Here is a 10336-nt window from a genome sequence, read left to right as displayed (position 1 = left end):
GAATTTAGAATCCATGAAAAGAAGTAACCATTGTCTCCCTTCTACCAGAGCTCAGGTTCTTTATTGTAAAGTTGATGTTTGGTCCTTAGATTTTCAGGTCACAGAAGCCCAGTTCTACCCACAAATAAAGGTACTAGGGCCCTCCTCCTTCACCTCACCAGATGTCAGGATTCTCTTTTGGTCTTAGTGGTTCTGGTTGCTCCTTAAAGGGTAGCCACATGGTAACGACTTATTAAAGATGGTTGGATGAGACAGGCATTGAGTGCAGACTGGGCAAATTCCCACACAATTAAAGTCATGTCAGTATCAGCACAGGCATCTGGGTGTAGGTTTATAACATTTCCACTAATGCAAAGTCATGAGGACAATCTCCAATATTATCATCTGGAAACAATGTTGTCTTGCCTTTGACATTTAGGTCTATAATTTGTCTATATTAATTAACTTATGTTGTAAGGAAGAGGTAAAATTTTATTCTTTTCTTCCATTGAATATCTCTTTGATCCAGTTCTTTCTATTGAAAAGACTATCTTTTCCCTTCCTTCCTACATTGCCTCTTTTATCCAAATTCAAGTGTCCAAATATATGTGTGTCTGTTCATTTACTCCGTCTGTCCTGCCTTCAGTCTGTTTGTCTAGACTTATGCCAATGCCATACTCGTTGGATATGATATAGAATGAGTCCCCTGACTTTGTTATGCATCTTTAAGAAAATCTTGGCCATTTTTAGCCTTTTATATTTAAAAATAAAATTTTAGAATCAGCTTATCTAGTTCCATTAACCAATCTGTTGAGATTTTCACTGAGATTCCATTGAATCTATATATAAATTTTAAAAGAATTATAATTTGAATAATTATGTTTTCAGTTTCCAATATATATGTTCATAGGATACCTCTCCAGTTACCCAATATATAGTTTTTTTTATCCCTCACCCCTCTCCAACCTTCATGCCCAAGGCCTCAAAGTCCATTGCATCATTCTTATGCCTTTGTGTTCTCTTAACTTAGTTCCCGTTTATAAGTGAGAACATACCATCTTTGTTTTCCATTCCTGAGTTACTTCACTTATGATAACAGCCTCCAACTCTACCCAAGTTGCTGCAAAAGACATTTCATTCCTTTTTATTGCTGAGTAGTATTCCATGGTGTATATATACCACATTTTCTTTACCCACTCGTTAGTTGATGGGCACTTATCCAATCCTTTATTTTCTTTCTTGCTTTGCTACACCAGCAAGTTATGTTAAAACGCATAATGTTGAAAAGAGGGTATATTTGCCCTCTTATTGATCATAGAGGAAACACTTTCAACTGTTTATTCTAAGAATGTTATAAGGATTTCTTTTCTTTCTGCATCTTTTTTTTTTTTTTACAAATTTTTATTATGAATAGTTACCAATCAGAGGCTCATTTAAATTTGATGATATGGTACCTTATACTCCAGGGAAGATATAACCTGGTCATAATGCTTTCTTATATTTTATTTAAAACTTTTACATCTATATTCATGAATGAAAATGACTGGTAGCTTTTCCTTCTGTTATTGCATTTGTTAGCATTTCTTATCAAGATTATGCTAGTCTTACAAAGTGATTTTAGGACTGCACCCCATTTTTTAAAGTTTTTAAACCTGTAATAATTTCTTCCTTAAAGTTGATAGAACTTACCATTGAAACCATCTGGGTGAGTTTAGAGTTCTATTTGTGGAGAGGATTTCAATCATCGAGTCAATTTTATGGGCCTATTCACAGTTTCCATTTCTTAAATAAGTTAATTTGTCTAAGAATTTCTCCATTTCATCTAAATATTTAAATTTGTTGACATAAATTCGCTCATCGCATCCTCTTTTCATGTCTTTTTAATATCTGTAGAATCTGTAGCAATATCCGTTTTTTCATTCTTGATATTGATTAATGGGCCTTCTTTCTCCTTTTCTGTATCAATTCTGCTAAGGCTTTATCTCTTCTATCAACTTTTCCAAGGAACTAACTTTTGGCTTTGTTGATCCTCTCTATTGTATGTTTATTTTAATTTTTTAATGTGTGCCCAAATCATTATTCATTTTTATTTCTAATTTCTCTGGGTTTGGTTTGCTCTTCTTTAATAATATCTCTACAAGGATGCTTAGATCATTGACTTTTTTTAGCCTTTCTTCTGTCTAACATAATTAAGTACAATACTACATTAGCTGCTGTCCACAAGCTTTGATTTGTTGTATTTTTATCACCATTAAGTTCAAATTATTTCTAATCTCCATTGTGATTTCTTCTTTTACCCATTAGTTATTTAGAAGTAAATTTCTTCATCTCCAGATTAATTTGTATTAATATCTAGTATAACTTCATTGGATTAGAAAACATATTCTACTGAGAACTTTGTGACTGTGCAAGCTTGAAAAGAGTAAGTTTTCTGCAGCTGTCTCTATTAGGTCAATTTTGTTAATCATGTTATTTAAATCTTGTATGTTCCTTCTTTTTTGTTTTATTTTTCTATAAGTTACTCAGTCATAATAAAAATGTCTCACTATGATTGTGGATTTGTCTATTTTTCATTTAATTATGTCAATGTTTCCCTCACATATTTTGAGGCCCTGTTATTAGGTGTGTGCAAATTTTAAATTGTTATTTCCTCATGGTAAATAGGACATTTTATTGTTATGTAGAGATGTATTTATCTATAGAGCTTATTATACTATATTTATTATATAAAAAGAGTGTATTAGTATAGCTATAGCTGATTTCTTTGGGTTGGTGTTTAAAGGATTTTTTTTTCTTTTTACTCTCAAATTTTCTATATCCTTATATTTTAGATAAATTTTTATAAACAGTACATAATTGTGTTTTCTTTATTTTCAATCCAATTTGTACTTTTTGCTTTCAAATTGAGTTTTTGATCCTTTTATATTCAATGTAATTACTGATATATTTGAGTTAAATTTATCATCTTATTTTGTGCTGCTTATCCCAGTTGTTCTATTTGGATTTTTTTATTATTCTAATTTTTGTCTGTACTATCTTCACAGTTGTAATTTTTCAATTTTTAAAGTAATTTAACTGCAGGTAACAACATTTTTTTTGTTTTGTTTTGTTTTGTTTTTTGTTTCTTTGGTTTTTTTGGCCATATCAAACTTCAGTGTTAATTGAAAACCCTTCCATTGCTCGCTGGCTTCCTTTGTTACTATTGAGAAGTCAGTTCTCAGTCTAACTGTTCTTCCTTTAAAAGTAACTTGCTTCTTTTCTGATGCTCTAAGATTTTTGTCTCTGTCTATTGTTGTCTGAAGTTTTACTACAATGTCTGGGCGTGAGTTTCTTTTTTTTTTTTCAAGACGGAGTCTCGCTCTGTCGCCCAGGTTGGAGTGCAGTGGCCGGATCTCAGCTCACTGCAAGCTCCGCCTCCCGGGTTTACGCCGTTCTCCTGCCTCAGCCTCCGCAATAGCTGGGACTACAGGCGTCCGCCACCTCGCCCGGCTAGTTTTTTGTATTTTTTAGTAGAGATGGGGTTTCACCGTGTTAGCTAGGATGGTCTCGATTCACCCGTCTCGGCCTCCCAAAGTGCTGGGATTACAGGCTTGAGCCACCGCGCCGGGCCTGGGCGTGAGTTTCTTATAATTTATTTTGCTTAGCATATATGGAGATTCTTAAAGTTGTGGATTGATATCGTTTTTACTTTTGAAAAATTCAGAGCTGTTATTTCTTCCAATTTTACATCTGTCCCATTCCCTTCACACTTTCTGGGCTAGAACTTGTCACTGACCACTTATGCCTCTTATCCACTCTTTTCCAATTCCTCCCTTTTATTTATGTGTGCTGCATTCTGGAGGATGTTTTCTTCTTGTCTTCCATTTAAAATTATTTTTATTTAGCTACATTTCATTTGCTCTTATGCCCATCTTAATTTTGAGTATTATATTTTGGATTTTTTTCTTAATATGTCACATTAAATTTTACAGTTTCCATTTCACCGATGTTTTAAAGCCTGGAATTAATTTCATAAATGTAAAAAGCATAGTTCTTTGTGAACCATATCTGATCATTTAAATAATTCAAGTATTGGAGGCTTTTTTGTTGCTTCTCTGTCTTCTGTTACTCATTCAGTGATCTTGTTGCCTTGTAAACCCTTATTTTTCATTTTATGATGGAAATTATATTTTATAAATCATATGGAGGAAGTGTTGAGGCCTGTTATGATGATGTCTTTCTCTTGAGAGGATATTCATTTGCTCCTGCAAATAGCAGTGTGTGTTATCATTCCAGAAATATCTTAATATAATGTCAGAGTTGAAGTTTACTTGTACTGTTAAATGATGCAAAACTGACTGCAATTCTATGCAAGGGCTGGTTTCCTAGCAGCTACTCCTCATATTGAGAGTGTGGCCTTTCAGATTCTCAGTTCAAAGGGGGCTTGAGTTATTAAATCCGTATTCCTGAATCCCTATTCCTGGCAGGTTTTAGTTTCTGATTTCTGTTTGTCCGGCTCTGAGAAATCATCAGAAATATGTTTTTGCTTTGCAGCTGCTTCCCCAGACTTGGCAGAAGCCCTCAGGGGGAAAAAAGTGATTTTAATGGCTGGGTTTATTTCTCTAGTTTCTTGTCTTTTCCTAGATCTTGACTTTAAACTTCCTCACTATCTTGGAAGTCTTTGATGCTTTAAATTAAGTGCTGTTTGTACTTCATCCAACCTTTTTGGTTGTCCTCAGCAAGGGGACTGATCCAAAATACCATGTTAGCCTTATAGGAGGTAGAAAGCAATAAGATATTATGTCAAGATACATAATTTACATAGGCTATTTAGAGTCTCTAAGATATTATTTAAAATAATATATGTATTATTATATAAATAGGTAATCATCAAAATAGCTAAAAAGAAAGAGATGGCCAGATGCGGTGGCTCACGCCTATAATCCCAGCACTTTGGGTGGCTGAGGAGGCTGATCACGAGATCAGGAGATCAAGACTATCCTGGCCAACAAGGTGAAACCCCATCTCTACTAAAAATACAAAAATTATCCAGGTGTGGTGGTGCGCTTGTAATCCCAGCTATTCGGGAAGCTGAGGCAGGAGAATCACTTGAACCCGGGAGCGGAGATTGCAGTGAGCCGAGATCGCGCCGCTGCACTCCAGCCTGGCGTCAGAGCGAGACTCTGTCTCAAAAAAAAGAAAAAAAAGAAAGAAGGAGATTTGGATTCTACTAGTTGTTTCCTATAGGGATCAGTATAGAGTGTGAGAAAGGTTATAGCAGATGACTGTCATTTCCATGATACACCCCATGTCCTAGTTGAACGTTCAATCATGCCGTATGTGTGGTGGAGGTCACTGAATATCCCCAGTACCTATTCTCCCCTTTTCCTTTTAGTCATAGAGCGCAATGCAGCTACAGACTCTGTTTTCTAGGCTTTTGGAAAGGTGTGGCCAGCTAGGTAGCGGCTCAGTTTGGCCAAAGGGTGTGATTATTAATGAAACTTCCTTAAGGTCCCTTCTTTAAGAATAAAATCATTTAACCTGGACTTTCCCTTTTCCCACCTTCTGGAATTGAGACATCAAGAAGAAATAGCTTCAGTCATGCAGATAAACACCCTAGGAGATGGCAGAATAACAAGACAGAAAGAATTCTGGGTCATGAATGACTTGTGGTTTGTGTGCTCTGGACTACACACATTCCTCTAGCTGTTACATGAGAGAAAAATATGCTTCTGTTATATTTAAGCCACTGTATTTAGATCTCTTTGTTACAGCAGCTTAGCTAGCTAAAATAACATAGACGTAGTTGGGTAAAAATTTAAAAGTAAAGTATTTTATAAAAAGAATCATAGTGCCAGAAAATGTGAGTTTGATCTCTATGAGATGATGATATTAGGGAAAGAGGGAAAGAGGGGAGTATATGACAGTATTTTTCATGGAGATCTGGGTCAGTGCACAGCTATATGTGTTAACCAAAATAAAGAAAAGTGACAGCCCTGGGAACCATACAAAGAAAACAGGGTAAAGAGAGTGAAAAGTCACCAAGCCACATTGGGAGTAGAAGCAAAGTGTGGAACTATGATGTGAAACTCCTGGTTAGTGATGAAACTTCTCTTAGTTAATTGACATCAGTCTTGTATGAGCAATGAGACTCTGCATACTTGTGATCTTCTTAATTGGTAAGTCATTTATACAGATCATAATCTGTAGACAAATAATTTAGAGGGCACAGTCTAATAATAATAACAGTTGGTATTGTTGAGCAATTACTATGTGCCAAATACTGTGCTATGTATTTTATTATCCCAGTAACACTCACAACATTACAATATAGGGATAATATACAATTATTATCTCTATTGAGAGAAAGTTCTATGATTTGTCAAAGTCAAGCATCTGATGTGTGACACAGCTGGCATTCAAATGCAGGGTGTTTGATGCCAAAATCTTTAGAGTCAACAATAATGTAATATAGTAACAATCAGATAGTTTTGGGGACTCTAAAGAGCTAAGAATGTCAGATGTGGAAGAAGACACTGTGAGGAAGGGAATTAAAAGGAAGACAAGGGTCAGAGTGCCAGGGCGTAGTCTTGAGAACAGAACCCCTAGGACTGGTGGAGGCAGGCACACCTTTGGCAGAGGACAAGAGTATTTCCACCCTGTGTGTTTTCTGAACCCATTTGAGCAGAGATCTACCAAACATCATCAGGGATGGAAGACCGGTGTTCAGACTCTCACTATCGGGGCAGCTAGAATTTCTGCTGGAAATGGGGGTGCTGAAAATCACAAAGCCAGCTGACAGCAGCAGCCGCAAGTGATAACAGCAGTCGCAGAATGTGCATGATGTGATAGTTAAGACCTCAGGGAGAATGAGGAATCCTGCAAAAGCCAGAGAAAGAAATGGGCTAGAGGCTGGGTGGAGGGGCCTTTAGAGAACAGTCAGACAAGAGAGTCTGAGGAGGACAGAGAAGGTTGGCAGCATTCTCTACCTTCAGAGAAATAGAAATAATGATAGCAATGAAAACAGCGGCAGGCAGAGGACTGGAGAGGCAGCCCAGAGAGAGGAAAGTAGGCTTGGCAGGAACTTGGCATTTTACCTACCTGGGGAAAAAGTTTTGTGTCATTTTTGTTTTTCTTTTTCTTGTGAGGCATAAGGAAATAATCAGCCTCTCTGGAGATCTTTTACTTGAGTGTCTATCTCTTGGACTGTCATTTTACTTGGTATGCACTGTATGGAACAAAGGCAGAATAGAAGTCCTTCATAGGCTGATGCCTCATTATAAACATGAGTTAGCCAAGGCATTTAATTTTCCACTTTATGCAATTAACCACTGCATCTTATGCAGGGGTTAGATTTAACATTAAGCTATTTGTACAGGGTTTGAAAGAATGAAGTCCATGGCTGAGCTCCAACTGTGACTTGCTCTGTGATTTAAAGTAGCTTCCTTATCTCTGAGACAAAGGGGTTGGGCTAGAAGATCACTTCTAAAATCCTCTTGGTTTTCTGATTTTATTTGTTTTGCCTTACTAAGGGAGATCTGCAAAAGACTGCCTAGAGCACTTGCCTAAGATTGTAGGTCAGATTGTTCACCACTGCCCCACTATAGAGACACATGTGTGCATGCATGTGCGTATGTGTGTGCATGTCTGTGGGCACACACGCACACACCAGGCACATATACCCCCACCCATAAGCTATAAAGTATGCCACATCAAAATTAGCAAAATGACCTATTTTGTTAAAATACTAAGTATTTGTCAGTGTTTCTCAACCTTTTGTATATCACAGCAGACATAGAAAGTGATAATATTTGTATAGTCACGGCAAAGGCTAAGGGGCACATAATCCCAGTGTACCTGTAAAACTCATTCCCATCCTATCATTGGGAAGCAATCTCACCCATTAGGCAGGTTAATATTTCTGACTACATTAGAATCACCTGGAGAGTTTTTTTGTTTTTAAAGAAATAATACTTAGGCTTTGCCCCAGAGCAAGCGAATCCAAACAGCTTTGCTGGTGGCGGTGGGGGTAGGGGAAACGTGCTCTGGCATTAGAACTTTTAAGTTCTTAGAATATTCTAATCATAATAGCTTGAGAATCACTGCATAAGCACCAAAAAAGCAGGGACTATATCTTATGACCCACATATGGTGCTTAATGTTTAACAAGCACTCAATAAGTAGGTGCTGAATTGATTAATTACTATATGTCCTGGACAGTATAGCCAGGGATGGTCCTAGACCAAGTTGAAAAGCTAATAACATTTTACTAGTTCCATATTCCCAAGAGGGTCATCTCTAGTCATTGTTAAGAATTTCCTCAACTTTCTCTCCTTCCCTTATCCCAGATTTGTGCTATTTCCCAACTGTCCGGTAATTATCACTAAATCCATCGCAAGATGTTAACCACCAAGAATTTTCTTCATTTTCAAGGTCTCATTAAATTTCCCCAAATAGGAATAGAGTTTCAAGAAGGCTGTCTAGAGACACTGGACACAGGCCCTTCCAGAAACAAGAACCAAAATTGTGACTAGATAATCACACTTCAAATATAACATCTAAAGGAGAACACTGGCATTTGACAGAGAAGTCACAGGAAATGCCTAAGACACCAAAGGAGTAGGAAGCAAGCAGTCAGGCCTGCTGAGATCACCTGGGAGATGGAAGGAGCTCCCTATTGTGGGGAAAGGGTAAGTAAGAGATCCTCAGCAGTCCATATCTCCACCATAGATTGCTGCACTTCTAACCCATGGGAGAGCTCCTCCACTCACATGAACTTGGAGACAAGTGTGGGCAGTAGATTTGCACCTTTGCAAGGGCACAGCACCAGACTCATGCTGGGTCACTCACAACCCCGAGACCTAAGTACTACACCATGGCACCATTGTGAAAACACTCTGTCACCGGACTGCATCCTGCCTTGAGGACCACAGCCCCCATATTTCCACATTTTGGGACCCCCAATTGACATCCCCCAGTATCCACCCAGAGGACTGCTGTGGTACAGTGCTTGCTGACCCAAAGGTATTGCAGGGTTTCCAGTACTCTATCCCACATGGAATACTACTCCCCAGGAAAAGGATAATATAGCAAACCAAGGAGATGAACCTGGAACAAAGGAAACCAGAGTATGTACTTTCCAGACCCTGAGAGCTTCCTGCATGGGGCTGTGAGGACAAAATTTGGAGAGTGTAATCCCTTCTCTGACTCTGCATGCTGCCCCAGCAGTTGCTGCCACCAAACCCAGGTAGGCAAGCCTGAGAGCGGACTGTCTGGGACTGGGGGCCGCAATTCTCCCACAACTGGCAGAGTGGCCTCTGTACTCAGGCTTGTACACAGAGAGTGAGACCCCTTCTCTGCACACCACTGCAGCCACAGGCACTGTTGCTGCCACTGGGAACTGAGACAGGCAAGTCAGTGGGTTGCTTGTCTGAGGCTGTGAGTGGCTACTGCACCCCTCACTGGTGGTATGGTCCCAACTCTCAGGCTCACATATGGAAGGAGGAATCCCTTCCCCTCTCTGGACGGCTCTATCTTCACTGCTGGTGCCAAGAGCAGGCAAGCCTGAGAGCTGCATGTCTGGGGCTGTGAGTGGCAACCCCAACCCTGCTGGCAGCAAGGTCTCTGGGCTCAGGCCCACACAGAGAGGTTGTGGTCCCTCCCCAACTCCACTCAACACTGTAGTCACTGCTATCGCCAGGAGCCAAAGCAAATGCTACCCAGAACCTGAGAGCTCCCTATTTAGGGGTATAGATGCTAATCCTGCCCACACTAGGAGCAAGGCCTCTGGGCTCTAGTACATGTTCTAAATACAGGGTGCTCCTACACACCAATGCAGCCACTGCTGCTGCCAGAGATGAAGTGTATACTCCCTAGAGCCTTAGAACTGCCTCCAGGAGATTGCTAACAGCGACCTCACTCATACCAACAGCAGGACCACTGTGCTCTAGCATGAGCCCTGAGGTCAGGTTATCCAGACCCACCACAGCAGATCTCCCCACCCTGCCTACTATAGCCTACACCCCTACACACCATCTGAGGACTGAGGTCAGACCCATCTATCCTGGCACTTCCTCCTACCCCAGTCCCCAGAGCCCAAGCACCTGGGGATCACTATACCCATTCTACCACCTCTGGCATCTGTGCAGTCCCTTCAGGAACCTGAAGATGGGCCCACCCAGCCTGCCACCAACACTACTGCCAGCACCCACTCACATGCACTACCTAGAAGCCTGGGGACTGTCCTGTCCAGCCCATCGAGCCATCACCTGTATGGTGTATATATACAAATATACACCTCTCAGGACTCAGAGGGTCATCTACCACTACTACTGCCATCACACACACCATACTTTCTTCCCAGGGACTGAAGAACCTG

The sequence above is a fragment of the Rhinopithecus roxellana genome, chromosome 16, assembly GCF_007565055.1.
Source record: "Rhinopithecus roxellana isolate Shanxi Qingling chromosome 16, ASM756505v1, whole genome shotgun sequence".
Lineage (NCBI taxonomy): Eukaryota > Metazoa > Chordata > Mammalia > Primates > Cercopithecidae > Rhinopithecus > Rhinopithecus roxellana.
The sequence above is the reverse complement of the archived record's forward strand: the minus strand, read 5'-3'. Positions refer to the sequence as shown.